Below are 18,995 nucleotides of genomic sequence, written 5' to 3' on the forward strand. Positions count from 1 at the left end.
GTATTAGAGAAATCGGGGAACATACCTACTTAAAAAAAGAATCCGACGAATTGAGAACTTCTCCTCCATTTTTTAAAGTCTTCTTAGATGCTACCAGAAAACCGCATGTACATCGTAAAACCACTATCCTTACTCGTATTAGGATTATACGTCCCAAGGGTCAACTTTATAGGATAACAATTTTCATAATAAAGTTTTCCATGTCATTATATAGTCAAGGCATAAATTCTAATCCTATAATAGCAACAGTAAAGCGACTTGGTAGCAATCCAACGGAATTTACGAGGCCGTCGCTCTGGGGTATAGTTAAAAAGTTTTTTTTAACATTCCTAGAAACGGATTTAAACTGTGAAGTACATAGTAAATGTAAGTATTGTTTAGTGTCTATAAAATGGTTGATTAGTGATGCAATAAAGGCTTTTTAATGGTGCTTATAAATTGTATTGCTGATCAATCTAAGTGAGAAAACTTACAGTAGTCTTAAATTTTCTTTTATAATTCGTATATGGTCATTGTGCCACTTTTAATAGGTTATAATAGCATTAAAGATTTCAGTTTCTGAACTTACTATTTGTTTACACGTGGTATTTGTAATTGCAACCATTAGTTAACCTTCACTTCTACTCTTCAAATAGTCGTAAGTACACGCATTAAGTCAACCTGAAATTTGAAAAAAAAATATTAGAATCTGCAATTATTATGCATTCTTATTGATGTTACCAGTAGTCTATTAAATTTAAAATCATTCAAATCAGTTTTGATGCGTTAATTTTATATATTAACCGTAACTTTTTAATCTAGAGAAGTCTGCAAATCTGGATTTGTACCCTAAAGTTTTGATATTTTATTTTCTCTACATTCTCAAAATTTGTATTCGCAATTCTCTTAAACTAGTATACAATCACCAGATAACGCTATCATTCAATTTCACACGTTTCATCAAAACAGCAAGGTCACTCTAGGAACGGATTGTATGTGGAGCGGAAGACAATAACGAGCGAACATAATGAGGATGCAATGTTCCGTAGCCACTGCTCAATGTGGATCGTTTTATACTGTAAAGTGTAAAGGTTAGGATTAGGTTCAGGGGATATAGAGACAAATTGGAAGTACTGCATTATTTTATTAAAAGTACCTGTTCAACTATCTTCTATAGCCACTGCTCAATGTGGATCGTTTTATACCGTAAAGTGTAAAGGTTAGGATTAGGTTCAGGGGATATAGAGACAAATTGGAAGAACTGCATTATTTTATTAAAAGTACCTGTTCAACTATCTTCTATAACCACTGCTCAATGTGGATCGTTTTATACCGTAAAGTGTAAAGGTTAGGCTTAGGTTCGGGGCAATGGATATATAAAAGTTCTGTTTAAAATATATCACGCTGGAAAATTTGGATTGAATTCTACAGGATATTATCGATTTAAAAGTTCCAGAATTTTAAGGCCTTCAAAAATTTATAGAAGTCTGATACAATGCTTCTTAATACCATCTATAGTCATAAGATTGGCAGTTGGTTCTAAAATCTATATGCATTAGCAACTTTTTTGCAAATCACAATTACTGTAGGTAGGTATTGTGTCCTATAACTGCAAATATTTCCGACTCATACAATTTAATACCTAAAAATCTGAATCTTAAGCTCATATTGAATCGCCGAAAAAGTCTAATAAGGAATATTTTCGCAACTCGGCTCCGTATTTTATCCATTAAGACTTAAACAACTCTATGAAAATTCCCTCGTTTCCTCGAAATTCTTGGCTGCCCAATTTACTTTTAACGTCCGATTTTATAAAGGCTCCTTGGAAAGGTTTAACGATATTACTGTGCTTAAACGATGAAAAGCCTTTTAGAGATGAAATTAAAAGTGGATTTCGTATCCCCTGGTGGCGTGTAGGGTATTTTTGTAAGCGCATGCTATGTGGCTAAAATTCCTGGTATTCTTTGCACTATCGAGAATATTTTGTGCCCTATTTTCGAAAGTAATTTAAATTTTTTAATATGTTTCGGGATTACTAACATTGTTTTAAAGGTTTTTAAATATAAGTAATATATTTATGTTGTTGTTTAAATATTATCTACTGATGTCAAAACATTAAAAATATTGTTATTAGTAGGCACGTTTTCAGTTTTCCGCGGTAATTCTTTCAATACAATACTAATATTTCTGTAACCAATCAATACGTATTATTTCATCATTTTTCAATTTCCACGAATAATCAAACTGAGGGAAAGTAATGTACCATTAGCTACATCACGTGTTTTCAATTTACGCGTTTCCCGCCTTATCCAAGCGCCATCTTGCATCATGGCGCCCGCTTTTGACGTTATTCAAATGAGTCATGTTGTACAGATCAACTAGTAAATTGATATAGTGTGATTGTAATTTTATACGGTATGCTTATTATTTGGAATCTCCCAACATAATATAAAATTAATTGGAAGATAAATACAAGTGCATTAATTTGGAAAACATAAAAATAGGGAAATCACGACTGCATAGATAATAGTACCGTCATTTTAAACCCAATTGAAGAAGGATTGTTCAATAAATAGCTTATTTATTGCCTAAATAATTCTACTAGTGGTTCTAAAATCCATTTCCCCTAAATATAAATTAAAGAGACCTATTAGATACAGCTAACATTGCTAAAACATCGCTAAAGTAACAAAACTAATTTCATACACTCAGAATACAAAGACATATTGCACCATAGTATATGCAACTCAATCAATACAATAAGACGCCAGTAGGCGGAGAGTAATCACTGGCTGATTGCTCTGACGTTATTTTCCATACACTCTGTTTCCACATGTTTCTACGTATAATTGTAAAGCAATTTTCTAAGCGATTGTACTCTATGGAGAGATAAGTGCAACTGATTTTTATGTTACGGCTTTTGTTAATTTGGTAGTCGTATTTTAACACGATATTTAATTATTTATATTGAATTTTGAATAACAGCTACGTTTTTTCAGCTGATAGCTTTTTATTTATTTAATGCTTTACTTTGTTCCTTGAGTGGTTCGGATAATAGTAAATTACTCCTAAATTTTCAATTAAAATTAACAATTATCGGATAACTAATACACTTACTTCACAGTGTCCCTTCAAAGAAGATGTCCAGACCAGTGGAATATCGAAATAAAAATCTGAGCAAAGAATGAATTATTTTAAAGCATAGAATAATATCATGTCTAAAACTGAAAAACGAGTTATTTTTTTTTTAATATTTCAGGATAATTTTCACATGGCACGATCTGATCCCATACTAAGCTTTCGCTTGTGTTATGGAAACCAGATGGCTGATAAACATACATTTATAATTTTAAATAAATACTTACATAGATAATTAACACCCAGAAACAGAGCAAACATCTATGTTCATCACACAAATATTTGCCCCGGGTGGGAATCGAACCCATGACCTCTGGCTTTGAAGGCAGGGCCACTACCGACCAAGCCAACCGGTCAGTCGAATTAAGCATATTAATTAATACCCATATTAATACACAAATGTTAAATGAAATCCAGAACAATTCATAAATATTGTCTAGACGACAGAATGAATTCCTGGAATATTTCAACAGCTTTATCTGAATAATAAATAATGGATAAATTAAGAATCACTAATAATGTAGGTAGGTACGTACCCATATAAAACACAGAACAATTCATAAATATTAGGCGACAATTCTTAGAATATATCAACAGCTTCATCAACTTTGAATAATAAAATAAACACAATATAATAAAGGAAATTGGTCTATAAGTACCTGATGAAGATTGAATGAATACTGAGAACTTAGATCGTGGGAATTCCATCATTTATAACAGTTAGCGTATCATTTAGATCATTGTGCGTTTGATAATTTATAGTTTATAAATTGAGACGCTTTCTTTGATTTCGATGTTATTCAATTTCCCTTTATGTAGCTGCGTAGCGTTTGGCTTTTCGGAGGCTGATATTCTCATATACATATATATTTAAGATTTACTGCACTTTATAGATGAAAAAATGTAACTTGTAAAATAATAGGAAAGGTCTCGGGCTCCGTAAAGGTGGCGGTTCGCGCCGCGACAGAGACAAGCGACCGAGACAGGAGACCGCGGCCGAAGACCGCGACCGTTACTTGACGTTCGGCAATGTATAGGCGACAGTTCGCGAGCGAGACAGAGACAGGAGACAGAGACGCGAGACGGGAGACAGCGAGACGGTCGCTGCCCCAGACCAGTAGTGTCTCGTGTCGCGCTCAAAAAGCACAGCCGAAAATACTTTCTGAATACATTATCATCAAACATTAGGTGCTTGTTCACTAATTAGACTAGAGTAGATAATTTTTGAAACAAAAAAAAATCGCAGTCGGATGAAACCCATTAGAAAAGGAGGGGAATATGATGAAAATTAAAGGAAAAATAAATTACGGTCAATCCGAGTTCGGGAAAAGGGAGGGGGGAGCTTTTAAGAGAAAAAAATGGTTTCTCTTGATTTCCGACAAAACTACAAGTCCTACGGAAAAAAGTTCAATGGCAAAGTTGTAGATAATTTCAAAGTTGTAGTTTTGTCGGAAATCGAGAGAAACCATTTTTTTCTCTTAAAAGCTCCCCCCTCCCACTTCCCGAACTCGGATTGACCGTAATTTATTTTTCCTTTAATTTTCATCATATTCCCCTCCTTTTCTAATGGGTTTCATCCGACTGCGATTTTTTTGCACTTTTTATTATTTTTAAAGGGATCTACCCCAGTGTAAATAGCGAAAATGATTCTTCTTGGCCTCTAGTTAAATATAATTCTTTAATAGGTAATCTTCTTCTAGTTTTGTTTTTGTAATAATAATATAATAGCAAATCATCGTCTTCTCCTTCCTCCAATAGAACTTCTACTACTTGGTTTTCCATCATGATACAAAACACAACTGACTACATCGACAGACTCTCTGATACTGATTAACTTTTCGGTCGTGAAGAAACTGACACACTTGTCGCGGTCTCCGGTCTCGGTCTACAGTACATGCAGAAGAGACCGAGACACTTGTCGCAGTCTTCGGTCGCGGTCTCCTATCTCGGTCGCTTGTCTCTGTCGCGGCGCGAACCGCCACCAGGTTTATAGCAAAGAAAAGGTGTCTCTGGTGGGGAAACGGAGTTCGCCCGGTTTGCTAGTGATATAAAAAATAATAGTAAAAAATAATAATAAATAAATAATCAATAGTTAAAATAAAGATATAATATTTTATTGAAATAGCTTCATTATATAACAAACTTTGTATCCAGACTTTTTAAAGATTATCCAACCTTATCGTTGTATATTAATATAGTTGAAAGGATATTGGGCGAGGAACTTTAGAAATCTGCCTCTATTATAAGAAAATTGTGCATTAAAAGAAAGAGAATATTAATTAAAGTATGAAATGCAAATCCTGCATTCTGCATATTTATACAAGAGAAGTGCACTAAGTCATATTACTATTTAAGCACAACTTTATTCTTATACTTAGATTCCCAACTTATTTTCAGTGTATGCGAAATTTATCTATTTTCAATAATCACGAAACCACCATATTTGTATAAAAATAATAAATATTAATAGTTAATAGTTCAGAAAGAAATTGTTCAAATTACATAATACAGTAATTTTTTAAATTACGCAAAAATTCAGGGCATGCTTCACATGACGTTTAGAGATAGAGCCTCTATCGTATATATAGTACGATAGAGGCTTAAGTACGACCCTATCAAATATTTGCCTTTCCTGCCCAGCAATATCTATACAGGATCCGTAATAGGTATATATACCCGTAAATTATACAGGATCAAAAAGTCAATGTGATGTCATCTTTATGAGGCTCTAATATTATGTTTCTGTAGATTCCCTTATTCTTGCTCTCGATAGAAATTTTGTTTTCAACAACACATTTAGAATCCAAAACGATGCATTTTACATCTATCTATTGGTAATCAGTATTAATAACTTGAAAAATTGGAACAGTTATGTACCGAGAAACAGAGATTAAAAGAGCTCAAACCGAACATTGCAAAACCACTCCGAAGGCGCGATAAACCTATCAAAATCGGGACATTAAGCCCGCATAATGTGAAGAGTGATTCCGTTCGTCAGTTCGTGGAAAAGCGACAGATCCCAGCCATAAAGCTTCGACATTCCGTGCCACTCAACGTCTGAAATTGATTAAATAGTGCATTTTTCCAGCGGCGGAAGCTAGGCGCGGCTGCGGGGCGCGGGGCGCAACATGGCCGGCCTGGCGTTACGTCACTCGAAGCGGTTCGTATCTTCGTTCGGAATTAGATCAGTAGCTTGCATGCGGGACGTGGAACGCTCGCGTCCTTTCAGTCGCCATCCGTTCGGAAACGCGTATTACGAAGTGCTTTCAGTTCTAGTGCAGTTTCTTTTTTAATTTCCTGACAGCGGAGCGGAAGGCGCGAAAAGTAAGTTACCTACATTTTTTTTTACGTATGAAAATGGTTCGATATTTTTTTCTTTTTGGGTTTAATAAAAGCTCCAATAAATATATTTATGTTTAAACCGCAATTTATAGTTAATTTGAAAATGTTTTTTAATTTAACGATGTATTGTGTGTTGTGGTCGAAACTAATAAAACCTATAAATATTAAATTGTTTCTGAGAAATGACAGCCGTTTGTGGTATAAAATGATGCTTGTAAAGAGTGGGGTTTATCAATTTTTATTCTTTGCCAGTGTAAGAAGCTTTCATTCATTGCTTATCGATTTTTTATACTTTGCCAGGAAATCGCTGCAAGGTTAAAAGTACAAAAACGATCTTTGTCTGACTTCGCTGTAACTCTTCGCATTGTGCTCTAAGAGCCATTTTTAAGAAAACGATTAAAAACTGTAAAAAACAACACTCTTTGTGGCAACATTGTCATACAATACGTTAAAGTATTTTTCAAAATTTAATTTTGAACGTATTAATTTTTTGCTCGAAAAGTTTTGTACACGGAAAAAGTAGAGCAAATATTAAAATTGTTCGTGCAGTAATTTTTTATGTAATGTGCTTTGCGCTTTCCGATACGAAGCTTTTTTAGATTGCTTGAGATAAATTTTGATAATTTATTTTGCGGTTTCGGATATCCTGATTGAAATATTTAACTACTGACAAAATAAATAAATAAATATTTTTTTCAGGACAATTTTCATACACGGCACGATCTGATCCCAAACTAAGCAAAATTGAAAATACCTAGGTACTTCTATTTTTTTATACATAATATTATTAAAATTATCTTTCCGTTTGGTAAGTGGATTGCGAATGAAACTAGGTACCTACCTACCTACCTATGCGTTTTTGGATCGATTCTTGTTTTAGGTATAAAATTTACTTATTAGTTAATCACTTGACTTAAAGGACAATATAATGCACCGGCATCAATTCCAATTACAGTTTCTAAATTTCTTATGTAATTAATAAATCCTACTACTTTACACCCAAATAATCACCATTAAGTATACTTTTAATATCAGGGTATTGTACTGAAAAGAAACAGCCAAGTAACCTGAATATATTCTTAACCGACCCTTATAAAATATGTAACACAAATACACAAACTAAGGTATTTTATTGTATCGTCTCAATTGGTATGGCATTTACATTTTTGTAACGAACAGCAAAAAAAAAATGTAATCGTTAAATCTTGTTACACAAAATAACTAAATATATAAGCGCAATATATTGTAAACAATAAGATTTAATAACATCCAGCTATGACAAATGACGGCTGTCAGCCGAAACATTTGTCAGTCAGTAAGCCTTTATGATACGGTTTTGACAGACTGCTCTGATTCCATTGTGTGGCGAACGTTTAACAAAACTAGTTTCGTAAAACTTGTCTGATTGTACAAGATGTATCTATTTTTACAAGGTTTTATTGGTGTATTGTGAAAAATGTTTTAGCTCTCTTTTACTCTATTATTATATTAAAGTTAATAAAGAAATTAATAGCGGGTTCAAAACACGATTAATCAATATATTATTTAATTTTAATGAATGAATTAACACATCCATATTTGAAACTAGATGCCCCGACAGACGTTGTTCTATTGCCCCTTTTTCATGTTTGCTCACCATAAGAACCTTCCTTGTGCCTTCAGCCTTATCTAAAACGTTAAAAGAGAGCTCTCGACTTTTACGCTTTGGCGATTTTTTTTATCATCATATTGATTAGAGCATTTTTTGCATGCGTCGGTCGGTCTCATTTACAATAATAAAAAATCCTGTGCTATTGAAAATCATCTATATCTATTCCAAAAAACATGTAAGTTTGTTCGTCTATGTGATTAGGAAACAAATTAATCACCCAAATTTCGTCTGTGGCCAATAATTTATCAAACAAGTACCTACTTCTTTTTGCGCCTCTAGGCATACGTTTAGTATTTATATACAGTGCAAAAATACAAATATATTAGCTAATGACGTAGTCTTACATATAGCTTGGTTAAATATGGCTAGAATATTGTAGACAATTATTTAAAATATACCTCAGTTTACTGTGTAAATAAATAAATTATATATTAAATAGGTGCAAGCACGACATGCTACTGGGACATATTTAAAAAGTATTTCTACATATAAATGCGAAAGTTATTCTGTTTGTAACGTCCATTCTAAACTGGTGTATGAATTTTGTTGAATTTGGATAAATAGACAGAACCTTGGAAAAGGTTCTAAACATATTATTTTCACAATCATAAAACGTTAAATAAATTAAAGGGAGAAAAAAATTTGTATCGGGAAAATGAAGTTCACCCGAGCAAAGACGGGGCGGAAAGCCAGTGACAGAATAATGTGTTAAAAATAAAGTATTCTTATTCTGTATTACTATAATATTAATTTTAACACGATTTAATCTTTTTACTTACAAATCCTCTTTTTTCTAAAGCTACCAAATCATTACATTTTTTAATACCAAGTATACAAACGAAGTCACAGAACCGTACTAGTGTAGTAGTAATTATAGGTTATTAGGTTACAATTCTATACGTATAGCGCGGACCGCTCATAAATATTAAGTAAAATGCTTGTTAGGCGCCAACAAAGGCCTTTTTGTTCTAGGCAGACTTCAGATAATAAATGTCCCTGTTATGAAGATGTAAGTGTTGGCAGAAACATCTTAAAAACATATTTTCAACCTAAATCCGATTAGCTGAAAGTAGAAAATACGCTTGTTGAGATTACTCTTGTTTTCTTTTCTTAGTATTTATTTATATTCTAACTGTAATAAAACAACGATTCGCATATTTGCAAATAAGTTAGGTTCTTATAAATTCTATGCATATGAAATAACAATAAATGTGAGATCAACAGTAAGAAAATACATTGCTTTACTAAAAGCATAGAGAACTATGCTAAAAGGTTACATCGAGTTTAAGGGGATGAATTAATTTTTCTAACATTTACGGCCCTTTTTAAACCTTCGTAATTTTTATATTATTAAAGTTGTCGTGATGAAAATTCTTGACAAGAAAGTTCAATAGTAACACAATACGTCTACCGTTTTAGAAACATGATTCCATGATATTTTCTCGATAGAAAAAAAATACAAAGTTCTCATTGTTATTTTTTTTTAATCTCTGGCATCTTCAAAATAACAAACGTAAAGTTACGACTTTTTGGATATTAACTATAAAATATACAACCTATACGTCTACCGTGTTAGAATTTTGAAATATGCGATGGTTTTGAAATAAACAAGAAATACTTGAAATTAGCGCCTGACCAGCCAATATAGCGAGAGCCGCCCTGTACCTTCCTACCCCGATCGCTGCACGAGTCATTCCCGCTACGGCCGTCACACGGGGAACTTGTGTCGCTCGCGCAATCGTAAAAAAGGGTGACAACACGATAAGACAAAATGAGACAAATGGGGACAATAAAGAAAATAAGAAGAAGAAACATAAAGGTTGGAGGAAAAAGAATGCTTACAATTGGAACAAATTAATGAAGTAAGTTGGTTTTATTTTAAATTTGATGATAATTGTATTATAGACGATGTTTGATATGTACCCCTGTTTTAAGTACATAACGAATGTGTAAGATTTTTTCATTTATAGCATAAATAATCTTTTCAGAAATCCGGAATCCAGAAGGAAAATAAACCCACTGATTGTTCACAATGTGAACCCACTCCTTCGTAAGTACCTTTATTCAGTCAAAAATGTATGTTATCAACGCTCTACTGGTTTTATCGCATGATTCCATTTTTAGCAAAAAGCAACAAAGTGCAAAGAAATAAAAAATCATGGTGAACTTAGTGGAAGTATGGCGGACATAATATGGAATTATGGAACAGGAGCTCGTTGGAGTAGTATTATATTTAAAAAAAAAATACGAAAAAATTTCAAGAATTTCTTAGTAGGTGGTAGATAAATATGTTGTATAAAGAATTTGATGTTGATATTTATTTCATTTATACTTACTACACCTGTGCGGGAAATAGCTTAGTACTAAAACAGGTTTATATTCATATTTACATAGTAATGTGAGTTTTCATTTCGAAAAATTTTGTGTAAGTATATTAAATTGAGTTCCTGGGTGATCTGGAAACACAATTGGGCCCGGAGGATGGCGCTGCAGTCACTCCTCCTAATCACATGAACCGATTTGGATGAATATTTGTGTGCACGTTTCATTGTTGTGGGATGATTGGTTGATTCGTTTTCACATTAGCTAATATTATGTATTTTTGTTGTTAGAAAGTAAACTTAATTTAATGTTTATAATACATTATTATTGGTATAAATAAGCCAGTGTTCGTCTCACATTGCTGTACCTGCCTACCTATCCTACCAGGGCCTAACTTTGTTCTGGCTATTTTATTTTGATTATTTGTAATGAATAATTACAATTATAATAGAGTGCAAAAAATAAATACATGCGTCAATATATTTTGTGTTTTTTTTAAACAATTTTTTTATTTAAAAAAATATCATTCCGACCGCGGCTTTGCCCGCGTGGAATTAGGTTATATCGTGAATCCTGTTTTATCCCACAGAAGTGTTCAGTTCGGATAAAAAGTATCCTATGTGTAAATCCAGGCAATTAGCTATATTTTATCAAAATTGGTAATGTAGTCTTGACGTGATTAAGTAACAACTAACAAAAAAATATACAAATTAACATCCAAAGTTTCGCATCAGTTTTACTGTATTAGCGATATCTTCCACTCTTGACTTTGACTGAGAAGAATTAGGGTTTATAACTTCTTTCAGAAATAGTACCTTTCATTTCTGGGCATGATGTAATATCTACGTCAGCATCAAATTCTATCTAAATCAATTCAGTAGTCCGCGTAATTAGGTACCATTTCATTTTTTCAGAGTAACAATATTTTTTGTTATTTTAAAGATTATTTATAACCTGTATTATTTTGTAATAAGGTAAACATTACGAAATAATAATAATTAATAATTATTAATAATGTCTAAGTAGTTGTTAAAAAGAAGATAATTTTGTGTTTATAAGCAAGAAAATAAAACCAATAAATCAACAATTAAATATATGTATAACAATATTATAACTGTATGACGACTCCATACATGTTTGTCCCGAGTCGGCCAGCGGCAGCGCGGCGAGTATGCAAGAATGACTTCGCGCACACCCGCGTTCGCGATAGCGAGCTATTAGACTCCGCCCGCCAAGCAGTGGATTTTTTTTTGTGTATCGTCTTAAACTGGATATTCACAAAAGTTACCAACTACCTTAAAAACACATTCGTACCAATACCACACAACTTGCCACTATAATCTACATCTATTCGATTTGACAGATAAAAAAACCATATTGCCAATTTACATCACATTCTAGAATTGAATAAAGAAGAACGCTTTGTCCCGAGGTCACGAACGCCAGTATAATCAGACCCCTGGCGATGTACCTACTTCCCCTATAGTTGTAGCGTATACTCGTGTGGAGGGGGGCAAGGGAGGTCAGTATAACTGGTCATGTTGTACGTCAGTGGGCGTTCGACCTACATAGTATAATTATTACTGGGATGTGATGCGACCAGCAGGCGCCGAGAGGCCTGTGGGCGAGTACAGTCGCGCACACAAGTTTGTTAGGGAATTACGGATATGCCGTTAAATAACTGTGCTTAATTCGTTTTTTGTTTGTATTTGAAATGGATGAAGAAAATTCAAAGTAAACGCTTTCAATAAGTACGTGGTCATTGTCACATTTATTCGTTAACCTATTTGATAAATTCTTAATGCTTTGTTATAAAAGACATAAATTTTCAGCTTTATTATAGAAACTGTAATTGTAATTAACAATAATAGCTTATGATAATGCAACATCCGTTTAAGGTAGCGCAGGTTTTAATGTCCAACTATAACAATAACAAATCGTTATTTAAGATAATGGCGACAATTTTTGCATACTAATTAAATAAATAACGATTGTTACGCCGCCGACAAGATTAATTATTCAAATTGTCTGATATCTAATGGAATTTGAAGGTAATTGTCTTAAAACTATTATGGGAATGCAGACTCATTAGACACTAGAATGGAGTAGGTATTCAGCTACTGAAATAATTTATGAATTTATTAAGAACATAATCCTACTAATATTATAAATGCAAAAGTTTGTGAGAATGGATGTATGTGTATTTGTATGTATGTATGTTTGTTACTCTTTCACGCAAATACTATCTACTGAACCGATTACAATGAAATTTAACACACATATAGAGGGTAACTTGGATTACCACATAGTATAAGTTTTATACCGATGATTCCACGGGAACGGTAATACTGCGGGATTTTCTTTGAAAACGCGGACAAAACCGCAGGCAGAAAGCTAGTTGAACATAAGTTAGTGCATTTACGTGACGTGCGAACATTAGTGGGGATTTGTCTAGATTATGAGGCGGTTTAAGCTTTAAAAAATGTAATGGGTGCAATATTATAAGCGTGGGACGTGATACAATGCACGAAGTATAAGTGCAGAATCTGAGACAGGTTCCAAGTTATTTCTGAATATTTTACTAAATTTTAAATTTGTTTGGTCATAGAGTTTTCGCTTATAACCAAATCCTAGAAATGTAAATAGGTTAGTTATTTTTTTGATGTTAACTTTATGGAAGTTTTTTCAAAATATAAAGTGTGAATGACACATAGGTGTTAATCTAATATATTTCGTAAATGTTCTTAAAGACGTATGGAATGCCGGAACTGCATAGGAACTGCACAGGAAATCCGCGAATAAATCAGTTTTATATAACAACACCTATTTTATTCCATTCACTGTAAATGTGGTTCTGCCTTTAACATTTTAATTATTACTACCCTTTGTGACACACAATTAAATAAATGATTTAAATCTTTAGTTCATAATTGACGTTTTCTTCCTGTTGTCGTTTTGTAACAACAGATTATCTCAATGTAGATCTGAATACTAATATTATCCTGTTCACCAAATTGTGGCAATGATCAATCAAACTGCAGACGTGCCTGAGCAATAATGTAACAAGAAACATAAGTTTTTCATATACACTTTTACTTGAATGCAGGAAGAAAGACAATAGTTGAACAATATAAAAGAAGAAATGAAGACATCACCATGATATATTACTTCCATGGTGGGAAAGCGATAGCGTTTGACGACCTATATTGCGCTGTATTTATACATACAGACAATAATACTGCTCTAAAACATCATGGTACGGTACTGTAGTAGCAAAATTTGTTTTCTTAAAAACAACACTATAACTCCCTGCCTAGGCAGTTTACTATTTTCTTGATAGGATGTATTTTTTTATCAGATGTTGTTTGCTCTTAAATCTGTTGTTTCTGCAAACTTATTTTGCAGCTGCATAAACCAAAATTGTTAAAATCATATAACTGTTATTGCCTAGGTTTACTATTTTCTTGATCGGATGAATTTTTTGTCAGATGTTGTTTGCCCTTAAACCTGCAGCTGTTTCTGCAAACTTATTTTGCAGCTGCATAAACCAAAATTGTTAAAATCATATAACTGTTATAATATGAGAATAATGTACTGTTTCATTCGTTCGGGAACCTTGAGTCGAGTTTACATCTCGATAAAAGAGATAATATGCTTTATGTAAATAGATAACGAAACGATTGTACAGATAGCTTTGCATTCATGCCTTTAATTACACCTTTTAAATTTACATTTCCTTCTTAGAAAGATTACAGATAGCTGCGGGAATATAAGTATCTTTTTCTTAGGTTTAGTTTTTGAAGCGTGTTCTAGACTCTCAGTTTTATAACATTGTATGTTTTATGTTGCAATAGATAATGTTATATCTTCCATAACTGTAAAGTTCGAAAGTTGATGGATAATAAAATTATAGAAAGTGTACGAACAAAGGTCGTGTTTTCCTAAAGTTGAACAAAGTTGAATTTATCGCTATTTTATATAACAAAGCAAGTTCCAAAGTTGAATTATAATTTCGCTGTACCTTTTTATTTTAACCTCCATATACACGATATGTATTTAAAAACCAAAAACTACCTATAAAAAAAACATCACAAAATAAAACCAAACGCACTTCCGTACGCAACTATACCTGCGCCCGCGCAAGTCATGAGTCAGCGCGCGCGTGTCCTGCCGCTGCACATCTGCTGTGGCATCGGCGTGGGGTTCCGTGGGTCAGAGGTTAATTTTATCAAACCTATTTCATAATTAGTAGCTGGGCGTATTCAAGGCGTAGTAACTATTTATTTTAAATTAGAAAAATATTATAAATTAAAATGGACACCACGAAACAAACACGATTGTTTGTTTTTATACGAAATATGCTTGTAATTGTACGACTTGAAGACTAATGTATTTTTTTAACATTTAATACGAGTGGGATTTAAATTAAATACATCTTTAAAACTTATTGCATTTTTCAACTTTGAAGGTATCATTATTTCTTATCATATTGTCACTAGGTATTTCTTTTATTTTACCTTTTGGATTAAGTACCGTAATAAATAAAATATATATAACAATGTATGGTATAGCTTAACAGTTTAGAAAACATCTGTTGTAAATGCAAAGGTGAAAGAACTTAACACATTTTGTGTACAGTCACGTGAAAAAATTAATAATATTTTACGAAATACTTTTTGCAATTTTGAATATAATACACATATAATATGATATTTGCTAGCATGTTGACTTTGACCTAGAATTTAAGATATTTGATAGTCAAATAGTTTTATTTTTGTCTTCCTTTCTAAGGTAACCTTCTGTTAAAAGTCAAATATGAAATATATCACTTGACGCAATAGTTAACGTAAGTCATAACTAACATTGCCGGTTCGATTATGAATGAAATAGGTCTAACATTTCCTGTAGAGAGACACTATACAAATATTGTTTTATTAATAGAAGATGAGTAGAAATTGAAGTCATTTTTCTGTATTAGAGAATGAATTGAATTTCCGAATTTGGATAAACCCCGTTTTAGTTATATTTTTCTTTATAAAATACATTCTTGAATATATTTCTAGATTTTTTACGTGGGTCGATTAAAATGTCTGTGTTAAATATAAATAATATTAATAAAATTGTGTAGGTATAATATTTTATCATAATGGTCTCTCGGGCTGTCAAATTTCATTATAAACCGCGAAACTGTAAAGGTGTGTTAGCTAACCACATAGGTATTCATAATATTTAGATATTGGATTTCAGTACTTGTAATAATAATTTTCATACAAATGCTATATGCTATTGAAAGAATTTTTTTATCAAATATTAAAGGAGAAAGCATAGTATTTATTGTATGAATAATTGTAACATATTATTTTTTGGCTACAGATACATTATAATGTTCCGAAGGCCCTAATCAAAAAGGAAGAAGAAGCCGCCATTATAACATAACCTATAGTTAGCCACTATTAAGTATTCTGTACTATTATAGGTTATGTAAATGAATTAAAAATTGTATATTCAAAACAGATTATCTTATATAATACGTTGATTGATTTACCATTATTATTTAACTTATTTCTAATGATCTTATTCCGTCACATTAACATAAAATATTGCTTACAAATGAATTATTTACTTATGCGATTGGAGATATAAATCAAATGTAAATAGGAAACAAACCGGACTGGATACTTTGAGATTAATGTATTTTAAAATGTTATACGTCAGGGCAGATTTTGCAACTAGCTGCGCTCCACGGTTTTACCCGCGTGGCTACGCTCCTGTTGGTCTTAGCGTGATGATATATAGCCTATAGCCTTCCTTGATGAATTGGCTATCTAACACTGAAATATTTTTTCAAATCGGACCAGTAGTTTCTGCGATTAGCGCGTTCAAACAAACAAACTCTTCAGCTTTATAATATTAGTATAGATTAAATAGAGTCTATATGGCATGGTTATACAATACCTCAACTATAATACTTTTTAGATAATAAATCCAACTTAGTGAATAAATAATGAATCTTGTAATTAATAAAATCAGGTGGTTGAAGTTATCCATATTCGAACTCTCACCTGCGTACTGCATACAGACAAAATAAACATTCGAAAAATATGCATTGTAAGGAGAAAACAACGATTTATCTTCTCGTGGAGGGAATATTAAACACCGATGTATAAAAATATATACCTACATTCCCTAACAACGAGTTATAAATATCACTCAAAAGTGTAACTCAACCAGATAAAAAGGTATAGTAGCATTAATGCAATTTATAAATATGTATCTATTTCCAATTAAGGGCTGATTTTTCAATCCTTGGTTAAATCTAAGGTTAAATCTTATCCGTCCAATAAAGTATTACACAATAATATACAGATGTCACCTAAAAACTGTCAAAAAGTGGGCAAGTAACACATATTTAAAATGTTTGTTATTCGATGAATAAGTTTTATCTAAGGATTGAAAAATCGGCCCGAAAAAAATAATTGTTAGGTTCTAATCGCTACGATTCAAACTTCCAATCCAAGCCCGTCTACGATAAAATTTTTTCCCTTCAAAAATTTACGAACAATACCTACATAACTTTTGATCATTGCCGCTTAGAAACTGTTGAAAGTTCCTCGATAAGGGCCATAGAGGAAACGAATGGATCTATACAAGTTGGGAAGTTACTGAATTCCACTAACTTTATTGATATCGACCTTTGAATTGTTTGATGTTACGAACGATTGAACGTTTTTGAAGTATTTTGATGCTCTTTTTTGTATTATATAGATAAGTGTACTTGTAAATGACATACTGTTGTATTAAATTGATTTCGCCATCGATAATTTATGGTTTTCTTTTGGAATATCTTTATCTAATAGTGCAGTATACATTGTTCTAAAGAAACAAAGTTTGAGGATTGTTTTTATAAGGACGTTATACCTTGACCTATAAAAGAATTATGAGCACTGATTTTGACAAAAAAATTTGCTGTGCAAATTTCATCTTTGTGCCCTGTTGATTGAGGACAAAATCACACGAATGTGATTTGTTATTGTGCGCATTTTTGCAAAGTTATTTTTATTCTAAAGTAAGAATCTGATTTATTGATATTTCTGTATATTTCCTAACTCTTAATATGTGTAATGTTATTTGATATATAATATCTTTAATATCAATACCTCATTTTTAAAAGCTTCATAATCGATATAATTATCGAGTAACCTAAGAGCGTTTCTGAAAAATGTTTTACCAGAAGAATGCTGCAGGATTTGAAAGTGTTAATATAGTTATAATTCTAAAATATCCTTCCGATATTGAGATATAAATTTGTTATACAAACAATATCTGAATTTTATAAATAAAACGATAATATAAATAAAACGTAGAGCACAGAATAAGTGATAAACCTACATTTAGGTTTCCTAGATTTATTTAAATAGATATATTCATTATCTTAGTTGCCGACGATATTAGAAATTAGAATTAACTACCAAATAAATTTGACTATATTCTTGCAGAGTAAAATAATGTTCATTTGTTCAATTTAGATAACAAAGACACAAGCAAAGCCTGTTTTCAATGTGGGTGCAAGTCGGCATTACCATAAGGCATAAGCTTTAACATCATAATAAGTTGTAGAATTGATGTAGGCTGAACTCTCTGTGGTTTATTGTAACGAATTATATTTGTAGTTATAATAATTCTGTCTCTGTTACTTGTAATATTTATTGAGGTAATATGAAAATAATGGGTTTTATTTTATTGAAGTGCATAATATAATGGAAAATTTATTTATTTATTTACTCTTTATTGTACAAGAGTCTTATAAAATAAAAGTACAACAAAAGTCAAAACCATTCAAAATGTACCAATGGCGGCCTTATGGCTCAAAGCCATCTCTGCCAGGCAACCTTCTGTTAAAAAATTATTTCAAATTTTTGTTGGTTTGCTGTAATATCTGACTCTATATCTTTAAATATTATGACAGTTTATATATAGGTATTTAACAGTTACTCCTGGCCACCGTTGTAAATTATAGTGTTACCCCATAAAAAGTTAAAATATAGTAAATGATGATGTACGTACAGAAAAACTAAATACACAAATTGATTACCAAACTAACGAAAACGGAAAAGTACCTACTAATAATAATGGAATAGTTTAATTTATCTAAATACACCGATAGTGAACAATTATCGTGCGATGCGGGATCGTTCGATATTTCGCCTGATAACCACCCTTTTCATTACTGTATTTCTACAAATATATCTATATATTGTGCTTATATACTAGTTTTGAATTGGTAAATGTAATTTTGTCTTTCTTGTATTTTGATTTGTAGCCTTTTTGTTGATATTTAGTTGATTAACAATTGAGTGAATTTAGATATGTGTTTTTCTTAGTTTACAATTTACATGATGTAAAACAACTACTTTTACATATTTTTAAAAATACTCTAAGAGAGTGTTATTTTTTATTAATTCTTAATGTGGCGTCTCGGAAATAACTGTATGTGTTTATTAACTACAAAAAAAGTTCGTTTTTCAATATTATTTTTGAAACTGTTTCGTTATTATGAAGAAAA

The 18,995-nt window shown here is 32.0% G+C and overlaps 1 long non-coding RNA gene across 1 annotated transcript; it reads left to right on the plus strand.

Annotated features, from left to right (window-relative positions):
* Nucleotides 1-9,400: 9,400 nt before the first annotated feature.
* LOC149897975 (uncharacterized) lies at nt 9,401-10,912 on the plus strand. The gene is made up of 3 exons (XR_016458119.1): nt 9,401-9,972; nt 10,099-10,160; nt 10,235-10,912. It is a non-coding gene; the product is annotated as an uncharacterized LOC149897975 (long non-coding RNA).
* Nucleotides 10,913-18,995: the final 8,083 nt, after the last annotated feature.

This window comes from Colias eurytheme, chromosome 24 (assembly GCF_061535395.1).
Source record: "Colias eurytheme isolate Ceu_HAF_F1 chromosome 24, ilColEury1 Martin Lab GWU primary, whole genome shotgun sequence".
NCBI classification, from domain to species: domain Eukaryota; kingdom Metazoa; phylum Arthropoda; class Insecta; order Lepidoptera; family Pieridae; genus Colias; species Colias eurytheme.